Below are 23,235 nucleotides of genomic sequence, written 5' to 3' on the forward strand. Positions count from 1 at the left end.
GGCAGATTCCTCTAAATAAAACTCCACAGCTTGCATTCCTTGTATATGATCAATGCTTGTATACAGCGATGCGACATCAGCTGCAACTAGGAACGTATCAGGTTCAATCGCCAGGTCCTTAATGTCCTGTAAGACCTGTTTAGTATCTTTAAGATAAGGAGTTTTTTGCACTAACGGTTGCAAGAAATAATCAATATATTCCCCCGCTTTAGAGCACAGGGACCCAATTCCACTGATGATGGGTCTCCCTGGAGGGTTTAATGGGTCCTTATGTATTTTTGGAAGAATATACATTACTGGTAATCTTGGGGCTGAGGGACATAAAAACTTCTCCTTTTTGTTAATCACTATATCCTGATACCCCTTAGTAATAATGTTTTTAAGTGATTTTTTTAATATAAATTCAAAGGATCTTTTGGTAATGAGCGATAGGTTTCTGTGTCATTAAGGATGTTGTAAACTTCCTTCACATAATTTTCTTTACGCATTACTACCACCCCTCCACCCTTATCTGCAGGGCGTATAACCAAATCCTTCTTATCAAGAAGGGAATCTATCTCTTTTAAAGTGCTATCATGGCTTCTATTATTCTTAATTTTAATGGCCGCCAGATCTTTCAGCACTGTCTCTTTAAAAACATTCACATAGCCAAGGGTTTGTGGTTGGGGATTGAACAAGGATGCGTTACGTAAATTAGAATGCAAAGTATCATTAGATGCATTCCAGATGATAGGATTAGTGTGAAAATATTTTTTCAAAGAAATCTGCCTTACAAATTTATGTATATCAATATAAGTACGAAATTTATCAAGCTTGTTGTTAGGGGCAAATTTCAACCCTTTATCCAACAAGCTTAATTCCTGTGGTGAAAGATGTCTATTACTAAGATTAACAATGCCTCTTCCTGCTACAGCTTTCTCTTTTTTGAGTTTATTGGCCCTTTTGCCTCCCCTTTTTCCTCTACTTGAGTGTTTTTTTTGCGTGTGTGTCCTTCTCCTAAAAAATCAACCGGAGTTGGGTTGTTATCATATCTATCACTCTGATAATTATAATTATTCACAGGGGATGGATAGTTATTGCAATTTCTGGATGGTGAAACAAAATTCTTAGTCCCATACTGCTGGGTTGGTGGCCTAGGTCCTGGATTTCTCCAGCCCTCCCGTCTAGGTCCTATCCCCTGGTTGGCCCTTGGGGAATTTTGGTATGTGTTCATCCTGCCATTATTATAAAAATTCTTATTTTGGTTATGATGATACACAGGTTTTTTATGTTGATTGCCCCTATAACCTTGATTGGGGTACCATTCATAATTCCATGAGCCTATATTCTCATCAGATATAGATTGCAATGATTCATAACGATTATGGGTATACATCTCATAATCGTCTCTAAACCGTGGTCTCCCAGGTGAGCAATTAGGAAATGGCGCTCGCGAAAATGCGCATGCACCATTTACACTATTTAAAGCAATGAGAGACGCCCTTCACTGAAGCATACCCCCTATGAAAACGTGCGAGTGCACAAAACACGTCAGGGAGGAGCTACAGAGTTGTGACGTCATGCCGCCGGCGCCAAGTGGGCCCCGGTGGCCATCTTGGATAGCATCAGATGGTCAGTGTCTTTGTCTCCCCCCCAGCTTTTTTGCTGTACCTTTTTGAATAAACATTACCTGTTTAAAAGGTATTACACTATCTGGCCTCCTCTTTTGGAGCTCTTTGTGAGCTACTAATACCCACAGAGCGGCTGTATCATGTGTGGCAGTGGATACTAGGCAGTGAGGGGCACCTGACCAGACCAGACCATAAAATGATCTCCAGTCCTCTGGAATTGGTATTTCCAAATGCGCAGTCTGATTGCGTATCTGGTGAGTGCGCAATCTTATCACTTATATCACCACGATACATGACCAGATCACTGGATTTGAAGATCATCAAGATCTCATATGCACCTTAATTGTGGACTATTGTCTGATTTATTGGTCTGACACTTTGCACCTGATTTGTCACCACTCAGTGACACAGTTATCACTTCATGACGCACTATATGCAGATTTATTAATTCACCACAGACTGTTTTATGCGTTTATATGCGTTTTCTATAATGTATGCATGCATTTATTGTTTATGGAACTGACACGTTTTATATCAATGAGTCACTTTATTTAATGTGTCTATATTATTCGATATAAGTATAGATATTTTGCCTTATGGTTATTCATTTAGCGCTACATCTTGCTTTTACAGATGTTCCAGGCTTGCAATGGTGCAAGGTCCTGGTGGAACTACATCGTTTCACTTGGCTGGACAGGGCCCCGGACATAGTGGTATTGCATGCGGGTGGTAACAACCTGGGTGTGTTTGTGTGTTTGAAAAAAAAAATCTGAATGGGAATGTACAGTTGTGTTCAAAATAATAGCAGTCAGACATCACTAACCTGATCAATCACTGTTTTTGGCAGAAATAATATTTCTACATGGCAAATAATTTACTAGCAGGTGTAGTAGAGTAATAGAAATCCAACAGACCCAACAGTCATGACATGCATGCTGCTAATTCTGTGTAATTGAAGGGACAGACTAAAACATTTAATGTGAAAATGGCTTAATGTAGCTTAATGTGTAATAAACTGTCTAAATCTTAATCAATTGACTTGAAACTTTGCACAGCCCAAGTTCTCAACGTCCCAAACATGTCCTAGAAGTTTCATAGATTTCAGCCTTCCACAAAGAAAATGGAGGACATTAAGTTTGTTTTTTGGGGAGCTTAATGTAGCTTAACGTACAAAAAAGAGCTCAGATGTTGACCAATTTCCCCCAAACTTCACACATTAGACAACTCTATCTATGGCAACATATTCTGACAATTGCAGGTCATTTGGTAAATCACACCAAAAGTTATTCACATTAAGCTATATTTTACAGTGCTAAAACATTTAATGTGAAGAGCTTAATGTAAAAAGAGCTTAACATACCATAATGTGCCTAAACCTCAATCGATTGACTTGACACTTAGCACAGCCCAAGTTCTCAATGTCCCAAACATGTCCTAGAAGTGTCATAGATTTCAGCCTTCCACAAAGAAAATGGGGGACATTAAGCTTGTTTTTTTGGGGAGCTTAATGTAGCTTAATGTACAAAAAAGAGCTTAGATGTTGACCAATTTCCCCCAAACTTTATACATTAGAAGACCCTATCTATGGCAACATATTCTGAAAATTTCAGATCATTTGGTAAATCACACCAAAAGTTATTCACATTAAGCTATATTTTACAGTGCTAAAACACTTAATGTGAACAGCTTAATGTAAAAAGAGCTTAACGTACCATAATGTGCCTAAACCTTAATCAATTGACTTGAAACTTTGCACAGCCCAAGTTCTCAGCATCCCAAACTTGTCCTAGAGGTTTCATAGATTTTGAACTTCCACAAAGAAAGTGGGGGACATTAAGCTTGTTTTTTGGGGAGCTTAATGTAGCTTAACGTACAAAAAAGAGCTAAGATGTTGACCAATTTCCCCCAAACTTCACGCGTTAGAAGACTCTATCTATGGCAACATATTCTGAAAATTTCAGGTCATTTGGTAAATCACACCAAAAGTTATTCACATTAAGCTATATTTTACAGTGCTAAAACACTTAATGTGAAGAGCTTAATGTAAAAAGAGCTTAACGTACCATAATGTGTCTAAACCTCAATCAATTGACTTGACACTTAGCAGAGCCCAAGTTATTAACGTCCCAAACATGTCCTAGAAGTGTCATAGATTTCAGCCTTCCACAAAGAAAATGGGGGACATTAAGCTTGTTTTTTGGGGTAGCTTAATGTAGCTTAACGTACAATAAAGAGCTTAGATGTATGGCAACAAATTCTGAAAATTTACCTCAATCAATTGACTTGAAACTTTGCACATCCCAAGTTCTCAACTTCCCAAACATTTCCTAGAAGTTTCATAGATTTTGAACTTCCACAAAGAAAGTGAGTGATATTAAACTTGTGTAGACCCTACCACCTTGTGTAGTGGCTGTAGCGTGGGACAGCCAATGGGCGAATATTATGAGTGTGTGTTTGTAGCTCACCAGCCAATCACTGGGGATTTCTGGCTTGTGGTGCATGCTTGGGAAGTGCATTCTTCCAAGTTCCAAATACCAGTCAATATTGGCACAAAACCTTTAGGCTTCTGCTAGAAAGCTGAACATGAAGAGGAACTTCATCTTTCAGCATGACAACGACCCAAAGCATACATCCAAATCAACAAAGGAATGGCTTCACCAGAAGAGGATTAAAGTTTTAGAATGGCCCAGCCAGAGCCCAGACCTGAATCTGATTGAAAATCTGTGGGGTGATCTGAAGAGGGCTGTGCACAGGAGATGTCCTCGCAATCTGACAGAGTTGAAGAGTTTTTGCAAGGAAGAGTGGGCAAATATTGCAAAGTCAAGATGTGCCATGCTGATAGACTCATACCCAAAAAGACAGAGTGATGTAATAAAATCAAAAGGTGCTTCAACAAAGTATTAGTTTAAGGGTGTGCACACTTATGCAACCATATTATTTTAGTCTTTTATTTTTACTTCCCTCCACCAAAAAGATTTCAATATGTTTTTCAACTGAGTTGTACAGTTTATAGGTCACATTAAAGGTAGAAATTTTTCTGAAATTATTTTTCTTTGTCTCATTTTCTTACATCACAGAAACCTGACTTTTTTAATAGTGGTATGTCGACTTTTTATATCCACTGTATATATTCATGAGAATTGCTATGTGCTCAATCTTAGTACAGTCTACCTCCAGGCTTGGCCTGGGGAGGTAATGCTTATGTGCGGGAAAGGTTTGACTAGGCCTCAAGCCTAGAAGGGGCCTCACATGCTGATTGAGGAGGAGAATGAGAGAAGCTGGATGGCTACTGGAGGTACCTGGTACTAGAATGGACCTAAGGGGCAAGTCTGTCTGACCTATTGAAGATCACATGACTATCCATATTTAGCTGTTCCTCTAATAACCAGTGCCGGCTTGTGCTCCTATTGATTCTGCACTGTGAAATACTGAAAGGGTCTGGTGAGTCTGAAGTTCTTTTCTAATATAGTTTTGACATGAATGTTCTAAACCCTATGTCCTATCTCCCAGTTATGAAGTTCCCCAATAAAGAATTCAAAGATGTACTTAAACTGACTGGCGCCTAACTTTTCTTTGATCGCACATCCCTTCGCTGGCCTAGGATCTGCACGAAAACAAGATGTCATCCATCCCTGCCTTTGAGGGGTCAAGGGGGTGCTGTACTTATTTTAAGGGGAACTAATTGTGGCTTAAAGTACAAAAGAGAGCTTGGATGTTATCCAATTTCCTCAAAATGTATACAATAGAAGACTCTATCTATGGCAACATATTATAAAAATCTCAGGTTGTTTGGTAAAACAGACTAAAGATTATTAACATTTAAAGGAGAACTCTGGGCAAAGTCTTTTTTTACATGTTCTTGTTGCTTATCTCCTGCCTTCCCTGAATATGTAATCCATATTCTTGTTATCTGAGTAGTTGTTCTAGGAAGACCGATCACTGCTATGCCACCTATTCCCACAGACAACGGTCTTGGTACATCCCATCTGTAGTTCTGTTCTCCAGCAAGCAGGGATGTATTTCCATCTCTGCTTGTTGCAGTGGGCGGACCAGGATACACAGACCGCCGGTCTGTACCATCCATGGAGGTGGTGTCCTAGGAATGACAGCCCCCCTGGGCTGCTCTGAAGGCTGCATCCAAGGGAGTCTGTAACCCATGCTGCCTGCACATTGGGGTAGCATAACAGCTGGCTCAAAATCCTCTGTTTGCTGTACCATCCAAAGACCAGCTTTCGGAAGACCAGCTTTCTGGTTCTGGTAGCCGCTGCCCAATGTCCCCCAGTGAAATCACTGGTTGCTAGGACCGCCTGGTATCTAGCAACCAGTGATGTATATGCAAAGCCACAGAATTCACAGCCAGGAGGCTCCAACTTTATTGAGCTGCTCCACCTCCTCCATTGTCTGTCCTGCTTACCATGACTATGGAAGAGTCTGAGAGCTGTGAGTGATTAGGGGAGCCAGGAATAGAGAGACAGAGGATGGCATTCTGTGCTGGAGGAACAAGAGAGTGTAACTAGAGATGGGGGGGGGGGGCAGAGCAAGCAGCTGGAGAAAGCAGCTGAACATCCTACACTGGCAGACCTGCAATATCCTCTGTGAAAATTCTGCCTCTGCTGCTGTTCTGCACCAACAGCCCTTCTCTGCCTTTACTGACAACTGAGAGTATGGGAAAGGCTGATGGGCTTTAGTGATCACTTTGCTTCGTCTCCTTGTGCTGTGAGCTGAGCAGTTGGAGCCAGTCAAGCCTTGATATGTAGTGGCATTGAGAATCTCGTCTCCCCCCCCCCCCCTTTTTTCTCTCTCCCTCTCCCTCTGAATAACTTTTGGCATGTTTTATGAAACAACCTGAAATTTTCACAATTTGTTGGTACATGTAGAGCAGGCTTCACTAAATGGCGGACTGCGGTCTGTACACAGACCAAGTGATAGTTCAGTCTGGACCTCAGCCGTATCACCCAGCAGCCTGAGCGGACTCATTTCCTCCCACCACTGCAGATGTTAAGGATTACTGTCCTGCAGAGGGTGGGAGAAATGGCAAGGTGGACGGGGACCTGGACCCCCCATGCACCCGCCCACCGCAGCAGAGCGGGTGGAAGGAATGGAAGGTCTACAGGGGGAGCAGCAGTTGCCCAACCCCTCCCTTTGAATACACTTGTCGCCACTGAACCCACAGCAAGGAGGACCTGAATCCCCTCCCCCCCACATTCACTCACCTGCCACCGCTGTTGAAGTCACAGCAGAGTGGGCTGGAGGAAAGTAAGGTGTACAGGAGTATGCCCAACCTCTTCCCCCCAATGCACTCATCCACCACTGAACTCACAGTAAGGAGGAGGGCAGGAGGCACGGAGCCTAGTGGCAGCAGCAGGTGTGCGCACCCAGAAGAGGAGTCTAACTTGCCACTCTCCCAGCCCTCCACAACACTGAGTTAAGCTAGGGGGAGATTATGGGGGGGGGGGGGTCTGTGATGTCAGAGAGGGAGCTGTGATATGGGGGTCTGGGAAGTGAGAGGAGGGAGCTGTGAGGGGTGATATGAGTGGCTGTGAGAGAGGGGAATTGTAATACTTGGGGAGCTGTGATGTGATAGGGAGAATCTGTGATATGGGGGGCTGTGATGTTATATAGGGGGCTGTGATGTGAGAATGGGGAGTCATGATATAAGGAGCTGTGATGAGAATGGGGGGGGGCGCTGTAATATAAAGTTTTGTGAGAGTGGGGCAATAATGTGAGAGGGAGAAGCTGTGGTATGGGGGGCTGTGATGTGAGAAGGGGGAGCTTTGATGCGAGATGTGGAGCTGTGATATGGCGGGCTGTGATGTAAGATGGGGGAGCTGTATTATAAGTGGTCTGTGATGTGATGTGGGTGGCTGTAATGTGAAAGGGGGGCTGTGATATGAAGGGTTTGTGATGTGAGGAAGAGGGCTGTGATGTCAAGAGGGGGTGAGCTGTTATGTGGGGGGTTGTGATTGCAAAGGCGACTGTGATGTGAGGGAGGGGTCTATGATTGCAAGGGAAAGTGATGTAAGTGTGGCTGTAATGTTGGGGGCTCTGATGTGAAAGGGAGTTGTGATATATAGAGGGGTGTGATTGGAAAAGGGGGACTGAGGACATTAATTGAAAAGGGGCTGTGACGTTAATGACCTGAGTCATAGAATAAAAATGAGATTCGGAACTCTGCAGAAAAAAAGGATTAAAAACTGGACCTCCATGAATTTTAATTCAGTACCCATGATGTAGATTCTTGTATTGTGTGAAGTTTGGGGGAAATTGGTCAATATCCAAGCTCTTTTTTTGTATGTTAAGCTACATTAAGCTCTCCAAAAAACAAGCTTAATGTCCCCCATTTTCTTTGTGGAAGGCATAAATCTATGACACTTCTAGGACATGTTTGGGACATTGAGAACTTGGGCTGTGCTAAGTGTCAAGTCAATTGATTGAGGTTTAGGCACATTATGGTACGTTAAGCTCTTTTTACATTAAGCTGTTTACATTAAATGCTTTAGCACTGTAAAATATAGCTTAATGTGAATAACTTTTGGTGTGATTTACCAAATGATCTGAAATTTTTAGAATATGTTGCCATAGATAGCGTCTTCTACTGTGTGAAGTTTGGGGGAGATTGGTAAACATCTAAGCTGTTTTTTGTACGTTAAGCTACATTAAGCTCCCCAAAAAACAAGCTTAATGTCCCCCATTTTCTTTGTGGAAGTTCAAACTCTATGAAACTTCTAGGACAAGTTTGGGACTCTGAGAACTTGGGCTGTGCAAAGTTTCAAGTCAATTGATTGAGGTTTAGGCACATTATGGTACGTTAAGCTCTTTTTACATTAAGCTCTTCACATTAAATGTTTTAGCACTGTAAAATATAGCTTAATGTGAATAACTTTTGGTGTGATTTACCAAATGACCTGAAATGTTCAGAATATGTTGCCATAGATAGGGTCTTCTAATGTATAAAGTTTGGGGGAAATTGGTCAACATCTAAGCTCTTTATTGTACGTTAAGCTACATTAAGCTCCCCAAAAAACAAGCTTAATGTCCCCTATTTTCTTTGTGGAAGTTCAAAATCTATGAAACTTCTAGGACATGTTTGGGACGTTGAGAACTTGGGCTGTGCAAAGTTTCAAGTCAATTGATTGAGACTTAAGCACATTATGGTACATTAAGCTACATTAAGCCATTTTCACATTAAATGTTTTAGTCTGTCCTGTAATTGAATCACTAATTGAAAAGGGCATGTTCAAAATAATAGCAGTGTGGAGTTCTATTAGTGAGGTCATTCATTCTTTGAAAAACAGGTGGCAATTATTGCCCTTATTTAAGGAAGGAAGGCAGCAAATGTTGTACATGCTGGTTACAGTGCATTTCTCTCTGAAATTCTGAGGAAAATGGGTCGCTCCAGACATTGTTCAGAAGAACAGCGTACCTTGATTAAAAAGTTTTTGATTGGAGAGGGGAAAACATATAAAGAAGTGCAGAAAATGATAGGCTGCTCAGCTAAAATGATCGCAAATGCTTTAAAATGGCAACCAAAACCTGAAAGACGTGGAAGGAAGCAAAAAACTACCATTCGAATGGATAGAAGAATAGCCAAAATGGCAAGGACTCAGCCAACCATCAGCTCCAGGAAGATCAAAGAAGGTCTAAAGTTACCTGTGAGTACTGTTACAATTAGAAGACGCCTATGTGAAGCCAAGCTATCTGCAAGAAGCCCCCGCAAAGTCCCACTGTTGAAAAAAAGACATGTGCTGAAGAGTTAACAATTTGCCAAAGAGCACATTGACTGGCCTAAAGAGAAATGGCGCAACGTTTTGTGGACTGATGAAAGTAAGATTGTTCTTTTTGGGTCTACTGGCCGGAGACAATTTGTCAGACGACCCCCAAACACTGAATTCAAGCCACAATACACTGTGAAGACAGTGAAGCACAGTTGCGCAAGCATCATGATATGGGGATGTTTCTCATACTACAGTGTTGGGCCTATTTATCGCATACCAGGGATCGTGGATCAGTTTGAATACATCAGAATACTTGAAGAGGTCATGCTGCCTTATGCTGAAGAGGAAATGCAATTGAAATGGGTGTTCCAACAAGACAACGACCCCAAACACACCAGTAAACGTGCAACATCTTGGTTCCAGACCAACAAGATTGACGTTACGGAGTGGCCAGCCCAATCCCCGGATCTTAATCCAATAGAAAACTTGTGGGGTGACATCAAAAATGCAGTTTCTGAGGCAAATCCAAGAAATAGAGAACTGTGGAATGTAGTTCAATCATCCTGGGCTGGAATACCTGTTCACAGGTGCCAGCAGTTGGTTGACTCCATGCAACACAGATGTACAGCAGTTCTCAGAAACAGTGCTTATACAACTAAATATTCATTAAGTGATTCAAAGGAAAGCAAAATCTTCAAACATTTTTCAGTTTATATAGTGAATGTTTGAGTTTGCAAAGAAGAATACAAACACTGCTATTTTTTTGAACAGTCTAATATTCAATTTTCAATTTTTTTAGAGGAACAACACAAATTTGATATATTTTTCTTCATGTTTTGATTTGGAATAGAATGTGTAGTGTTCCCAATGCATTTGTGTGTATGGAAATAAAAGCTATTAGAAGGATTTTGAGCTTTATTCACTTTATTCAACACACTGCTATTAGTTTGAACACAACTGTAAATAATAAATGTGGTTGGTGACGTCACTAGTTGCTAAGAATGTAGCAGGTGCCAGGACACTCTGCTTCCTTAACAGCCACTGACAGCAGAAGAAGGAACTTGCCACATATAGTAGTAGGAGATAAACCTTCTGCTAGATATGATGTTCAGCTCCTGCCAAATAAGCTGATAGTCCTCCATTAAACAAGCAATTGTCAGGGCTCCAGGTATGACCAGAGATGTGTGGACTGACACGGAAACGCAGGCTTCAAGTATGGTGTAAAACAATAAAATTTATTAAAAGCTACACAGTACACCCAAACACAGAGTGCAAGAACCAAACCTCCAACAGATTCCAGTATGTGCGGGAACACAAACGTAGTCAGGCAGGCCGGGTCGGTAACTATCGGGCAAACAAGGTACAAAGGAGCAGACAGGAGAGTGGTCAGGAATAGCTAGGGTCGGTGCAGACAGAGTTCTAGCAGAGTCCATATCAGGCAGAAATATCAGGCAGGAATATCACACAGGATGCAGGTACAGGGGCTCATGGGAACAAACACCAAGGCACTGACTGCAGGCCTGGCCATTGCTTAAATACACCTCCTGCAATCAGCCTCAGGTGATGGCTTGATTGCAGGAGTGAGATTCTGGCTGCTGAGAGCACCTGCTGGCCAGCACTGGTACTGCAGCCCACAAGGCAGGTGAGCCCCAGCACCACCTGTGCTGAGCCCATTCCTGACAGCAATGTTCTGTTTGAACCAGACCCAAGGGTCATCCCTACTTTCCATCCTAGCTGGCTAAATTGGCTCATGTGCCCTGACAATAATGTGCATTAGATTCTGAATGGCTATCACTCTGAGCCTCCCATCTGAATGTTGTTTTTTCAGGGATTACAGGTGTGATCGCGGCGTCAGACCCCAGCCCTTCTCACCAAACTCATGACCGAAGGACTAGCCAATCTAAAACCGCGCTGTCTCGTTCGTAACAATGCCACACCCAGCTGCACCCTGCACAAAGATTTTCCAGCTAATGGACCACAATCTGTGTACCTGCAGCCTGGTAGCGATTGTTACTGGGTCGGGTTAATTACGCAATTAACCCTTCACACTGCCACCACCTCCTTTTTGTACAGAGAAAGAGGAAACTCGGCAATATCAGCAATAACACTATGATGTTTGAATAATCATTTGTATACACAATGTCACCGCAGACAGATGTATGCAGACATTTTAAAACACACAATAGCGCTCTTCAGAGACAGGGATTCTTAGTTTGCATTAAAGAGCTTTAGAAACAGTTCAACACTTTTAGAAAGTAAGATTTATTACTAAAAGGTCAAAAGGGTGCAATAAAAATATTTACAGAAAAAAATGTAGCCAATATATATATATATAAATATACAGAGAGCAATAACATAGCAAAGAGATAACAGAAAGAAGTTTAGAGAGATAGAGTACTTGCCAAAAGTCCTGGGTTAAGCAGATCAAGTTTCCTGAGCCAAAAGGGTGCCTTATCTCCCAAAGTTGGTTCCGATGTTAAAAGGGAGGATTCTTCAACTTCAACACAACCTACTCAACTTAACTCTCTGCTCCAAGCATAACAGCCTTTCTAGGAACTCAGCAGGGTGTCTCCTTGAAGCAGAGAACCAATCGCCTCATTTGGGGAGGGTGTTGCAGGCGGAGACCCAAGCTAGAACCAAAATCCCTCCCAGTTTATATCATGATCCATAACTTACCCTCGGTGCATGTAGCAGCCTAGCCACTAGTAGATTAATATGCAGAAGCTTCTGCTGAATGTCCAGATATTAAATATGACATACCTGCTTAGGACCGTTAAAGAGATATTATTTTCTGCTCTCCAGGAGATTTCAGCTAGGGGGTGTAATTTATCAGCCGACTTGTATTAAAGTGACCAATCTGAATATATGCCTGGTTTCCTTGTAAGTCTTCCATATCTCCAGATATAAAATTATATGGAAAAGGGGATTTTTAAATGCGAGTCTGTTTTACAGCTAGCTGGAATGTCTTTGAAGCTCAGTGAAGGACTGGTTTATGGTTTTATGATATCTCAGATTGAGAAGCTAACAGACACCCGGCCACCAGCTAGTTTGGGATTTATAACCATGGAGCTCTCCCACTGTGCCTGTGATCTCTGCATCATACAGACCACATTCCTGAGGGAGGGGGGAAATTGGAGGGAAGCTGATTTGGCAGCAGAAATGATACAAGATGGAGGATCCTTAGCAAGCTGGATGACCGTGTCCATCTCTGTATGCACAATTGCTACAACAGGTAGCTGATATAAAGACACATTTGTAGTCAGATGCAGTCTACTTCTTTCACTGCAGGTGGCACACAACTACTGCAGCATGATATAAGGAGAGGAAGTCAAGAGGAACAATGCTCTTTTATGGTTTCCTGGATCACTGGGGTAGCCCCATTTGACTATGATAGCCATCTTGGGTCAGAGAGAGTCTATTTAAGACCCTGGCTCCTGGGTTGGGTGAGCATTTTGCAAGTGGGTAGGGTAGGGACAGGTTACCCGTCTGTCAGAGAAAGTGAATAGTGGTAGGGAAAGGTTCCAGACAAGTAGGGACACAACATTCTCCCTGGAATCCTCCCATTATGGTGAAGGCCAGCCAGGCCATATTCCACCCTCTGAGACGCTGTTGGCACATCCAAGACCTGCTCCATTCTACATTGCCATTACAACCTGTGAGCTCTGAGGAAGACGTTGTGTCCTCGAAACGCGTTAGCCAGTTGGTCATCCAGGGTTCCATTGTATCGACTCAGATGTTGTTTGGATCATATATCTTGTTCAGTTTGACATTCCTGTGTTAATATGTCCATTGTGATTATGATACCTATTTTGTTTCTTCAATAAATTATTTTAAACGATAATGCACTAGGTCGGTGTGCCCTTGTTCTGTTTCTCCATTTGTATCAAGTGTATTTGGACCACCCCGGTCTGTTGAGGGCAGCAAGCAGTACATATTCCAGAAAACATTCCTATTGCGTCTACTGAGTCCATTCCTAGCGCAGGAGTGAAGTGTTTGTTTTGTTGGAGCAACCAGTCATTTAGCAGTTTCCACACAAGCTTTCATCCGTAGACAGAAATCAGACCTTGAGCAATGGTTTTGTTATTTATTGAGGGGATTAGAACTTGGATAGGGTAATGGGTGTATAGGATGACCAAGGGAACCAAAATCTGAGGACAACTTCCTGAACTATTCACAGCTTCTGTTCTCTGACACAGTCTTTGTTGGAGTGCTAGCCAACAGCTCCAGTTGTACTACCCCAGACCCTCGCAGGCAGGCTCCATTCCACTAGGCCTCCTGGCATCCTTCTACCTCCAGCCTCACATCTTCCTGCTCCACACTCCTCCTACTCAGCAGGCTCTTCCACTCTTAAGGGAGTCCCAGCCCTTTGCCAAGCCTTCTGTTGGGGATCGACTGAGGTCCCTCAAGAGTGTAACCAACCACTCCTCAGTTCCACCCACTGCTTCCAAGGTCCTCCTCCAAAAGCCTCAGAGCATGGGGAAATTCCAGAGGGGCTGGCTTGCAGAGTCTCTCAGTCCTGACTAGAATTTGACCCTTCTGGCTATCTCATCTGAGCTGCTAATCAGCTCCTAACTAACCATCAGGGTCCAGCTCCCCCTAGCTAAACTAGGAGGGTGCTGCATATCTATGAGCAGCTTTAGAGAAGTTAATTGTTAGGGTTTATACACTTGAAGCCCCCAGTGTATTCCTACTGGGTGGTACAGGATTAGAAAAGAGCAAGAGAAAAAAAACAGCTGCTGATTTTTGTAAGTATGAGTGAAATGTGTTGTTTAGAGCTGATGTAACAGAACCGTCAGATGTGTCTGTCTTACGACAGTGTGGTGATACATAGATAAATGGACGGCTCCATATTCATCAAGAGAAATACCTACAACAGTGGAGTTGAAGCCACAGGTGCACTGCTGGTATCCATAATAAGATGAACATGTGCACATCAAAGAGTACAAACAAACAGATGATTAAATGTAATTAATGTTAATGGTCACAATCACTTTCTGTCCATGCAGGCCATTTATTAAAAAGAGTTGCTGCTTCAGCCAGTTCTGTTTCCCAGGGGAGGTTTAGGGTTAAGATGTGTGACTGCACCTGTTAGAAGCTCCCATCCGTCTTATAATGGCACATTACAGCCCCGTCAGTGTCCTGTGGAACTGTTCATACATGGCTATTTATTGCCACCAGCTGCACACTAAATAAATAGGCTGTTTAACACCCAGCAAAATCCCTCCACAGCAGCCAGAGCTTCCGACTGTTAGCATATTTCCCTGTATACACTCTGCTGGCCTCCTAGAACATATGATTTACAGTTTATATGTGTGGCTGTTGGAATGATCCTGCCATGGAAAAGGCCTGTACTGCACAAATCAAATGATGGCTTATGTACAAAACTTAAAGGGTAACTCCACTTTTGTGGGGGGAAAAAAGCAAATTAAAAAAAAGTATTATAGCGTATAAAATTGCAACACAAATCATATTGTTATTAAATGCTATTCAAAATTACTTTTCCTTTTCAATCTGCAGCACTGTAATTTTCTGTAAATTGCAATGCAATCTGGCAACCTGGAGGCATTCTGCACACATATGGTGTACAGAACACCCCCCAGAAATGTAATTTCCTGCTTGTGTGATAGGCTTACTGATTTTCCCAGAAGCACTAAGATACAAGTCAGATTTTTGGCATCCTCTGCAACAGAAATTTCATTTTTTGTGAGATACTCCCAAAGGGAAATCACATCTAATGGATGCAAACCCTGCAATTTTCTTCAATAGAGTGATGCTTGTTCAACAACTGGCTGATAATTATACAGACATTACCATTAAATTCACTTTCCACTTGGACAAAGAGAAACAAACAGCTAGTTCTTCAGAATAACAAAAGGTAGGAATCTGCAACAAAGTTTGTTAAAAAATTCTTGCAATATACACTGATCACCCAGAGGGGAATTTTTTATTCAAAAAAAGTGGAGTTGCTCTTTAACAAAGTAATCGTAATGCATTTAGCAACTGGGTAGATTTTAGCTCTCATTTTGTCTGGGTTGAAACTAGTTATCACTTATTGCTATGGGTAACATGTCATTTTTACCCCAGTTTCTATCAAATAAACCAATGTGGAAAGGAAAGCTTACTGCTAATTGTGGTAATAAACCAGTTTTAATTTTGGATAGAGTAAGAGAGGGTTACAACCCCTGTCATTTGTTTTTTTACTTCTATGTCCCATTGGGCTGATATATCTTCACTTCCTGTCCCATAGCCAAAACAGGAAGTGAGAGGAAATCCCTACGAAATAAAAGCATCCCTTGGGACTGCCAGGTCACCAGAACCAGTGTCCCCACTGGAAGATTTCCCCTCTATTACTTTTCCAGGGACAATCTGAAATTTGGGATTTTCTTTTACTTTCACTTTCAGTAATAGAGGGGATGAATCTCCCTAACAGGAACACAGCAATAAAAACCTGACAAGCGTTCCAATCCATCTCCATTCTATCCAAAACTAAAAAAAAGGTTTGCCTTTAGTTATACTTTAAGTCTGCTCTGAAAATGAACACAGCTAGCGTCTGATAGCTAGACATGTGCATTTCATTTCATTATGATTCATTTTTTGGATGAAAATGTCATTTACGAAGATTCACATGTATACGAATCTCCGAATGGACATAGTAACGGATGTCAACAAATCACAAAAAGTTATAACGAAATTAACAAATTAATTTGTTTCATTCAGATGACGTCACATGATGCGATAATAGTTCGAGCCAATGAAGGAATTAATTACATTTTTGAATTTGTTCTATAATTCGGATTCATATAATAAATGCACATGATGCTAGTTGATATTGTACAATCAGCTCATGCCATTTCTCTTGGTGGGTTGGACTAGCATCTGAAAATATTGAATCCATCCAATTCGATAATATATTGAATATATAGCAATCTTCTAAACTGCAAAATTTGTCTAATCCACCTAGATCAACAAATATACGAAATGAAGGCCGAAGATACAAAACTAATTCCGAAAGTAAATCAGTTCAACACAACGAATATGACGAAATGGAATTGTTCAATGAATCACTGAATCCAAAACGAAACGAAAATTTCCAGTGCGCACATGTCTACTGATAGCTGGAAACTGCTTTGGGAGCAGCTGAACCTAAAGCAGACCTTCACTCCAAAATACAAGATTACATTATAGTAATCCCCTTCCCTTCTTTCATCTTGCCTGCCCCCATCTCTATTTTTGCCTAGGTGAGAATTACATCAGCTCTACTCTAGCAGCCTCCTGGGATATTTACATCAGATAAACAGGTGGCATTGGCTTACACTCTGGCTGGAGGATGGCACACCCAAGTGACTCACTATCAGGGGATGGCTACCTGAACCCTACCAAGGATTTCAGGATAGAAAATGGCAGCGTGAGACCCTGCGTGTGAGAGCTGGCCAGTGGATCACAGTGAGACAAGATTCACGGGGGTGGGTCAGTATGTAAAATTGGGATATCTCAACAAAACCAGGTAAGAAGTTAATAACAAAATTAACCTCATGGGGATGGTGAAGTTACACTAAAGTAGTAATGGGTTAGGACCCCTGGCAGGTTTTGATTGTTGTATGTGTCCTACATAGGAGAGATGTCCTTTCTATTTGTCCTGGTGGCCATTGTCATTGGGACTGAGAGTCTTTAAAATCCAAATTTTGAGTTGTAACCAGAACAGGAAAAGAGGGGAAATCTAACAATAGGGACACCAGTTTCTATTGATTAGACGTGTGCAATTCATTATGAATCAAAATTCGCACTAAATTTTCATTATTCTGAGATTCAGAATCTGTATCTCCAAATCACAATAGTAATGAATTTCAATTAATCCAAAATAAATTATAACGAAAGCACGCATTAATTTGTGATCATTCATTTGTGACTTCAGAGTGTTTTGTAAGTTCAATAATATCAAAACATCAAAGTCACAAGCACGTCACAAGGCACTGAAGTTGCAAGCAAGTCGCAAAGCAACGTTGTATTGGAAACTTAACAAATGAGTCAGAATCTTCTGAAATAACTTCGGAAAATACAAATGGATTTGGAAAATTAGTTCCGAAAATAAATCATTCTAACATAACAAATATGACAAACGAAATAATTTACTTAACAAATGAATCCGAAACTAAACAAATTATTTCATCGCATCTCTACCATTGCAAACTGTCTTTCAGCATTGCTGTTTGCATTACCTTAAATGCAATGCTATGGTAAAAAATAAAGAAATGCAGCCTGTAACTAATATTTACCAGTACCAATTCCAGTGAGTCTTCGCTCCTTTGCAGACATAAATCCACCACTGGAATCTTCAACATCCGGGTCTGTCCAATGCCTGCACCTCCGTCAGCAACTATTTCAGTAGTTTGTCTTTCAGGTTTGTATGGACACACTGGTGATATTGTGGCTGGAGAGTTCAAACACAGCAGGCAAATGCAGGTATCTGACTCACTCGGATGTGTTGAATGCTAAAGACTCCAGTGGGATGTGTAGCTCTCTAAGTGAAGAATGGAGACCCCAACATTGGTACTGGTAAGCACTGTTAATGTACCTTTACAGACTGCCTTTTTCGCATTTGTTTAATTTTAACAACAGTGCCAAATGGGCATTAATCCAAAGCCAAAAAGTTTTGGATAGAGTAGGGAGGTCTGTGTCCCTACCCTCTCTATTTGTCCTGCTAACTACAGGTGATTGGACAGAAAGTGATGAGAAATCCAACATTTTACAGTTGTCACTGGAAAAGGAATGAGCAGAAATTTTTCATTGCAGACACCTATTCTGGTGGCATCTGCCTACAAGGGTACGTCTTCTGCCTTCAGAGAGGTTTCTTCATATTTCCTGCTGTGTCTTCAGGTTAGGTAGCAAAATCTTCCTACAGGCAGTAAAAAAAAATTATTTGGCTTTAGATACTTTTTAAATAATAAATCCACTTGTTTACTATGGTATTTTGTCACTACTTGTTGATGTCTTCTTTCTAGCTAGGTATCCCCAAGGATAGGAAGCTCCATATTTTTACCCATGTTAACACTTTATTTTTTTGATGTGATGGTGGGAACAGGAGGGATCTGTGGCCTCCTTGTGAGGGTTCTGCCTTGCAAAGGTCCATAAATATCACATTACACATCAATGACATGGAGGACAATGTAGAATAAGTTCTCTCATAATTAGGATAAACATTTTATTATTTGGATCCTGTTTAATAGAGATGCTAAGCTGAGTATCTGAATTAAAAGTGGACAGGGTGAGAAAGTGGTAGGGACACAGGTGCTAAATGTTTAACGTTGCTTAGCTGTGCTACAGCATCAGATGTCAGACATGCCCTGACCTCATCTTTATGTCAGTGACATGCTGATACTTATTACTATACCAGATGATGGCCCAGCTTTCATCTTCAAGGAACATCCCAGAGATAGCACTAGCAGGATACAGTTTCATCTTCATTAGGACTCTACCAAAGTTCCCAGATTCACCTGTTAAAGTGGAAACTTGCATCCTAATTAGAAATGAGACTCTGTATCGGAACATCTGAACTAAACCATGTGTGTCTAACACTTAAAGTAGACCTTTCACCAGGTCAAACATAGTGTTTGTTTTTGCTTCATTTCACTCTGCCTAGTGTATTGTGTAGCCAAGTGAACCTTTTCTTTATGATCTTACTCACGGTATGGGATGGAATATGGAGAATATGGACAACAATATGGAGAAGCCATTTAGATGTTACAGTACTCCTAGATTGTAAGCTCCAAGGAGCAGGGCCCTCTAATCCCTCTTGTATTGAACTGTATTGTTACTGTACTGTCTCCCTCCATAATGTAAAGTGCTGAGCAAACTGTTGGCGCTATATAAGTCCTGTATAATAATAATAATACATGTGGGGTGAATCTATCTGCTGGTCTGGCATGGTTACTGCATGACCCTACCTTGCTCTAGCATTATATTATAGGGTTATTAGTAATACAGTATTACAGTGTACAATCTCTGAAAGTAGATACAAAATATCTTAGACAACATAGTTTGCCATGTCCTGATGAAATACCAAGGCATTTTCTTATGGCTAAAAAATGTACAAATGCTGTAAGTGACTAAATAATGCAGCCACAAAATTGATTTACTGGGCGTTTTAGAGTGGTATTTATAAAAGAGAAATACAAACTCCTCTGGCCTGCAGATTCCCAGAGGCATATGGTTATCCTATCCTATCCTGACTGTATGTCACGTATGCCACTGGAATGTCTAAGAAAAACAGTCAACTTGTGAAACGTACAATAGATCATCGCATCCAAGAGATTCTTGCCTTTGGTTTTTAAGTCTTGCTTAAAAAGTGACATGGTCCAGCTCTTCACTGTAGCCAGCTACATTATAGAATTTACCTTTTCCTCTTGTGTCCATGTGCACCTAGGATTCAAGATTGGAGCATAGCATAGAAACTAAGAGCTTTACTGTAATAAATGCTTTACTGTAATATTGTCAAAGTGTACATTACAAATATATAAACAATAGAATGACATAACATGTTGATCAGGACAAACATAATATGCACAGCAAAGATAACACAATGAGATTCCACACAGATTGTACCTGGGTGGAACCATTTTGTCTCCACGGTAGAAGAAGGACCAAGCAGACTGAGTAATAAAGGTCCAGTTCACATATACAAGTAAAATAACAAATATATTTGGTTACAAACTCTAGGGGAGTACAGTAGGAAAGATGGTCATCCAAGGTACCTGGTGTCTCTACTGCCCTTCCCATGTCATACTTCAAATATCGCTGATAGAAGAAATCAATTAACCTACAACAGTGTTCTCAAAAGGGTCCTAGGTGGTTGCAATGCTGGAAATTCTGGAATATAATTTTAGAGGTTGATTGAAATCATGTTGTGGTATGTAGATGTCGTCTGGAACTGCCGCCAGCATGCCCAAGTGGTTGTATACATGGAAAGTTTGTCATGAGAAATATGTATAGCAGTTCTTTTATCTCTGAAATTTTGGCTATTTTCTGAAACCATTCTCTCATGGAAGGGATAAGTCGAGATTCTCAGTGTGTTGGGGCACAAAGTCTTGCTGTCTTTACCATATGCATTGCTAAGGACTTGTGATAAAATCTATTGGAGACTCCTGCGTGGTTTATCAGATAAAATGCAGGGAAGTATTCCACTGGAAGCGTGGACACCACCATGACTGTGTTGTGTACTGCACTCAAAAACGGTTGGATCTCCGAACATGACCACCATATATGGAACTAACCTCTTCTCTTTCTCACAGCGTCAACAGTGTTGTGAGTTTAACAGGGAAATTTTGTGGGATAAGGTAGGAGTTCTATATCATCGAAACCGTATTCTATAGCAATTCTCTTGCACCAAGACATTGAGGGCTCCTTTAAGGGCCGTCACATTTATAGTGGTCCAATCTTCCGAGAATTCCTTAAGTCCTGTCCCTAGGCTTGACATGCTCACCCAGAGTTGGCTGACTGGTTATCGAACTGAAGTTTGTAAATAGCAGATACTGTATAACAAGGTATTGTGGTCCCTTTGTTGAGCACAGAGATTCAAATGGCGTAGGGTGCCTTGAAAACAGGGGCGGTCCTCTGAACCCATGATTTATGGAGCTTGCCAACATGATGATAATTAAAAGTGCAGGAAGGATAAGACTTTTTTATTTTTCAGAAATGCTACAACTACAAGAGTAGTAGCAAAGACCTTGCACCATTCATACAATGATATAAACTATCCTCCTACTACAAATAGAACACACAAGCCAAAGTCAATATCTATGAATGCTAATGAAATGGTTTTATTCACTCGTACTGGTGGGGCACTGCTTATTAATGCATTTATTTCATGATTTGGTTGTTATGGTCCCAGATAAATTTATTAAATAATACCAATAGTCAGAATTATGATAGATGTCCATGTCTCATTTTTTTTTTTTTGAAAAAGATAGATTGTATTAACATAATCTCCATCACTATCATGGCAATAAGAAGGCAAAGAGAATCAAGGACATACAACCTCAAAATAAGATTCTATCCATAATAGGATTAGTAGGACTAAGACCTGTGGTATACAACTACAAGCACCAGGTCTCTGTAAATTTTCCTGGGCATTCCCTATGCTGGTAGATGAAGCGTTCCAATCTGAACATACTACCTATGCATTTAACCATTCAGAATGCATAGGGGGATCCAGAGATTTCCAGTGAATAAGGATAACTCTACAGGCCTGGAATAGGGCTCTAGTAATAGCTTCCCTAGGAAATTTGTCAACCTGTAGATCGCCCAGGATACCTAAAACACAGCACTTGGAATCAATGGACAGAACGGTTTGAAACACCCAATTAAGGGTGGTCACTATGCCTGCCCAGTAAGTATGCAGTATGCCTGCCATAGTAGGTGGATTAGATCCCCATGATCTCGTTTACATTTAATGTACGTAGGATCTGGCAAAGCCCCCATCTGAAAGAGTTTCACCATGGTGTAATGGGCCTTCAATATAATATAAATCTGCATGAGCCTTTGAGCTGCATTTAAAGAGCATGTATAAGTAATCTCCAGGGCTTCCTCCCACTGCTAAACCTCAAAGGCACCTACATCGTTATCCCAAAGTTGCACTGGTTTCAAAGGTTAGTCAGACAAGAAGGTATTCAGTAACATTGCATAGCTCCTAGAAATTCATCCCTACGCAATACCGGTACTTTGCATTGTCTCGTATTTTATTGATTTGAGAGATACATTGTCCTGAAACAGCCAGTGGATGTGCAGAAATTCGGTGGCACTGCTTGGTTGACTCATAAAAACTAGAATAGCATCTAAGAGACAGTACTCATTGACCTAAAGTGTATTTACTATTATATGAAAAATCATATAATAATTTCTACATTGTATTTCAATTATTTTAGCCTACTCCTATTAATCTGAATGATCTTGAGTTTTTTAAACTTACTTTGTGAAGATCCCCCCCACACATTTACTTCCTTGAATTTTGTGACACATAACTATGCCCTGTAAGTAAGCACTGCTGTGTCACAGAATTCACAGAGCCTGCCTTCTGAACTACAGAGGTGCTGAGAGAAGGAGTTTCAGGAGGCGGAATCAGTACAGGAATCGCTGATTGCGGGCAGCAAGGTACCATGGGATATGTAGTCCTTAGAAATTCAAAGTAAACTGCAGAAGAGAAGCTGCAAAGCATGTAGGGAATCCAGGAAGTTGTGGAAAGAGATGGCCAGCAGACAGGCAGAACTCACAACATGAAAGGAGATTTAATCAACCCTTCCATTGGACTCTTATTTATGGTGACTTTCTCAATTACAAGACATACCGCTAACAGGTCATGCTTCCACTGTTTTTATTCAGTAGCAGCATTAGTACTTATCAATGCAACTGATGATTCTTTAGGCCTGGGGTTATGAAACAATAAGGCACTTAATTCTAATTAGCAGCCGGTATTATGTAAGCCTTTTTTCATCAAGATGTTATTGGCATGAGGCTGGAGCCTGAAAATATTTGTGCTTCAATACTTTTTAAAATAAATACTGTTGAGACAACCAGCGAGACGGTCCATGTTCTGCAGTCACCCTATCATTTTACAAGGAACCATTGACACCATTGCAATGTCAGGTCTAACGTGAGCAGGTAAATGTCTTGCTTCATACTATACATTGTGTTTAGGCTACAAATGTGCTCTGAATCACAATGACAGTTGCACTTTAAGGGATTACAAAATATAACAACCTTTCTAAATAAATATTCAATTCTGACATTCACAAATAGCTTAAATTGGGATATAATAGCCAGATTGTTATATCTCTCTGCAATTTGGATTCCTGCCTGAATTTTATCCAAATTATGTATAATCTGTGAAAGGGAGCCGTGTGTTGTGTGTTCTCTGATGT

The sequence above is a fragment of the Staurois parvus genome, unplaced genomic scaffold (genome assembly GCF_062004578.1).
Source record: "Staurois parvus isolate SC_StPar_1 unplaced genomic scaffold, SC_StPar_1.0 ptg000104l, whole genome shotgun sequence".
In the NCBI taxonomy this organism is placed as follows: Eukaryota; Metazoa; Chordata; class Amphibia; order Anura; family Ranidae; genus Staurois; species Staurois parvus.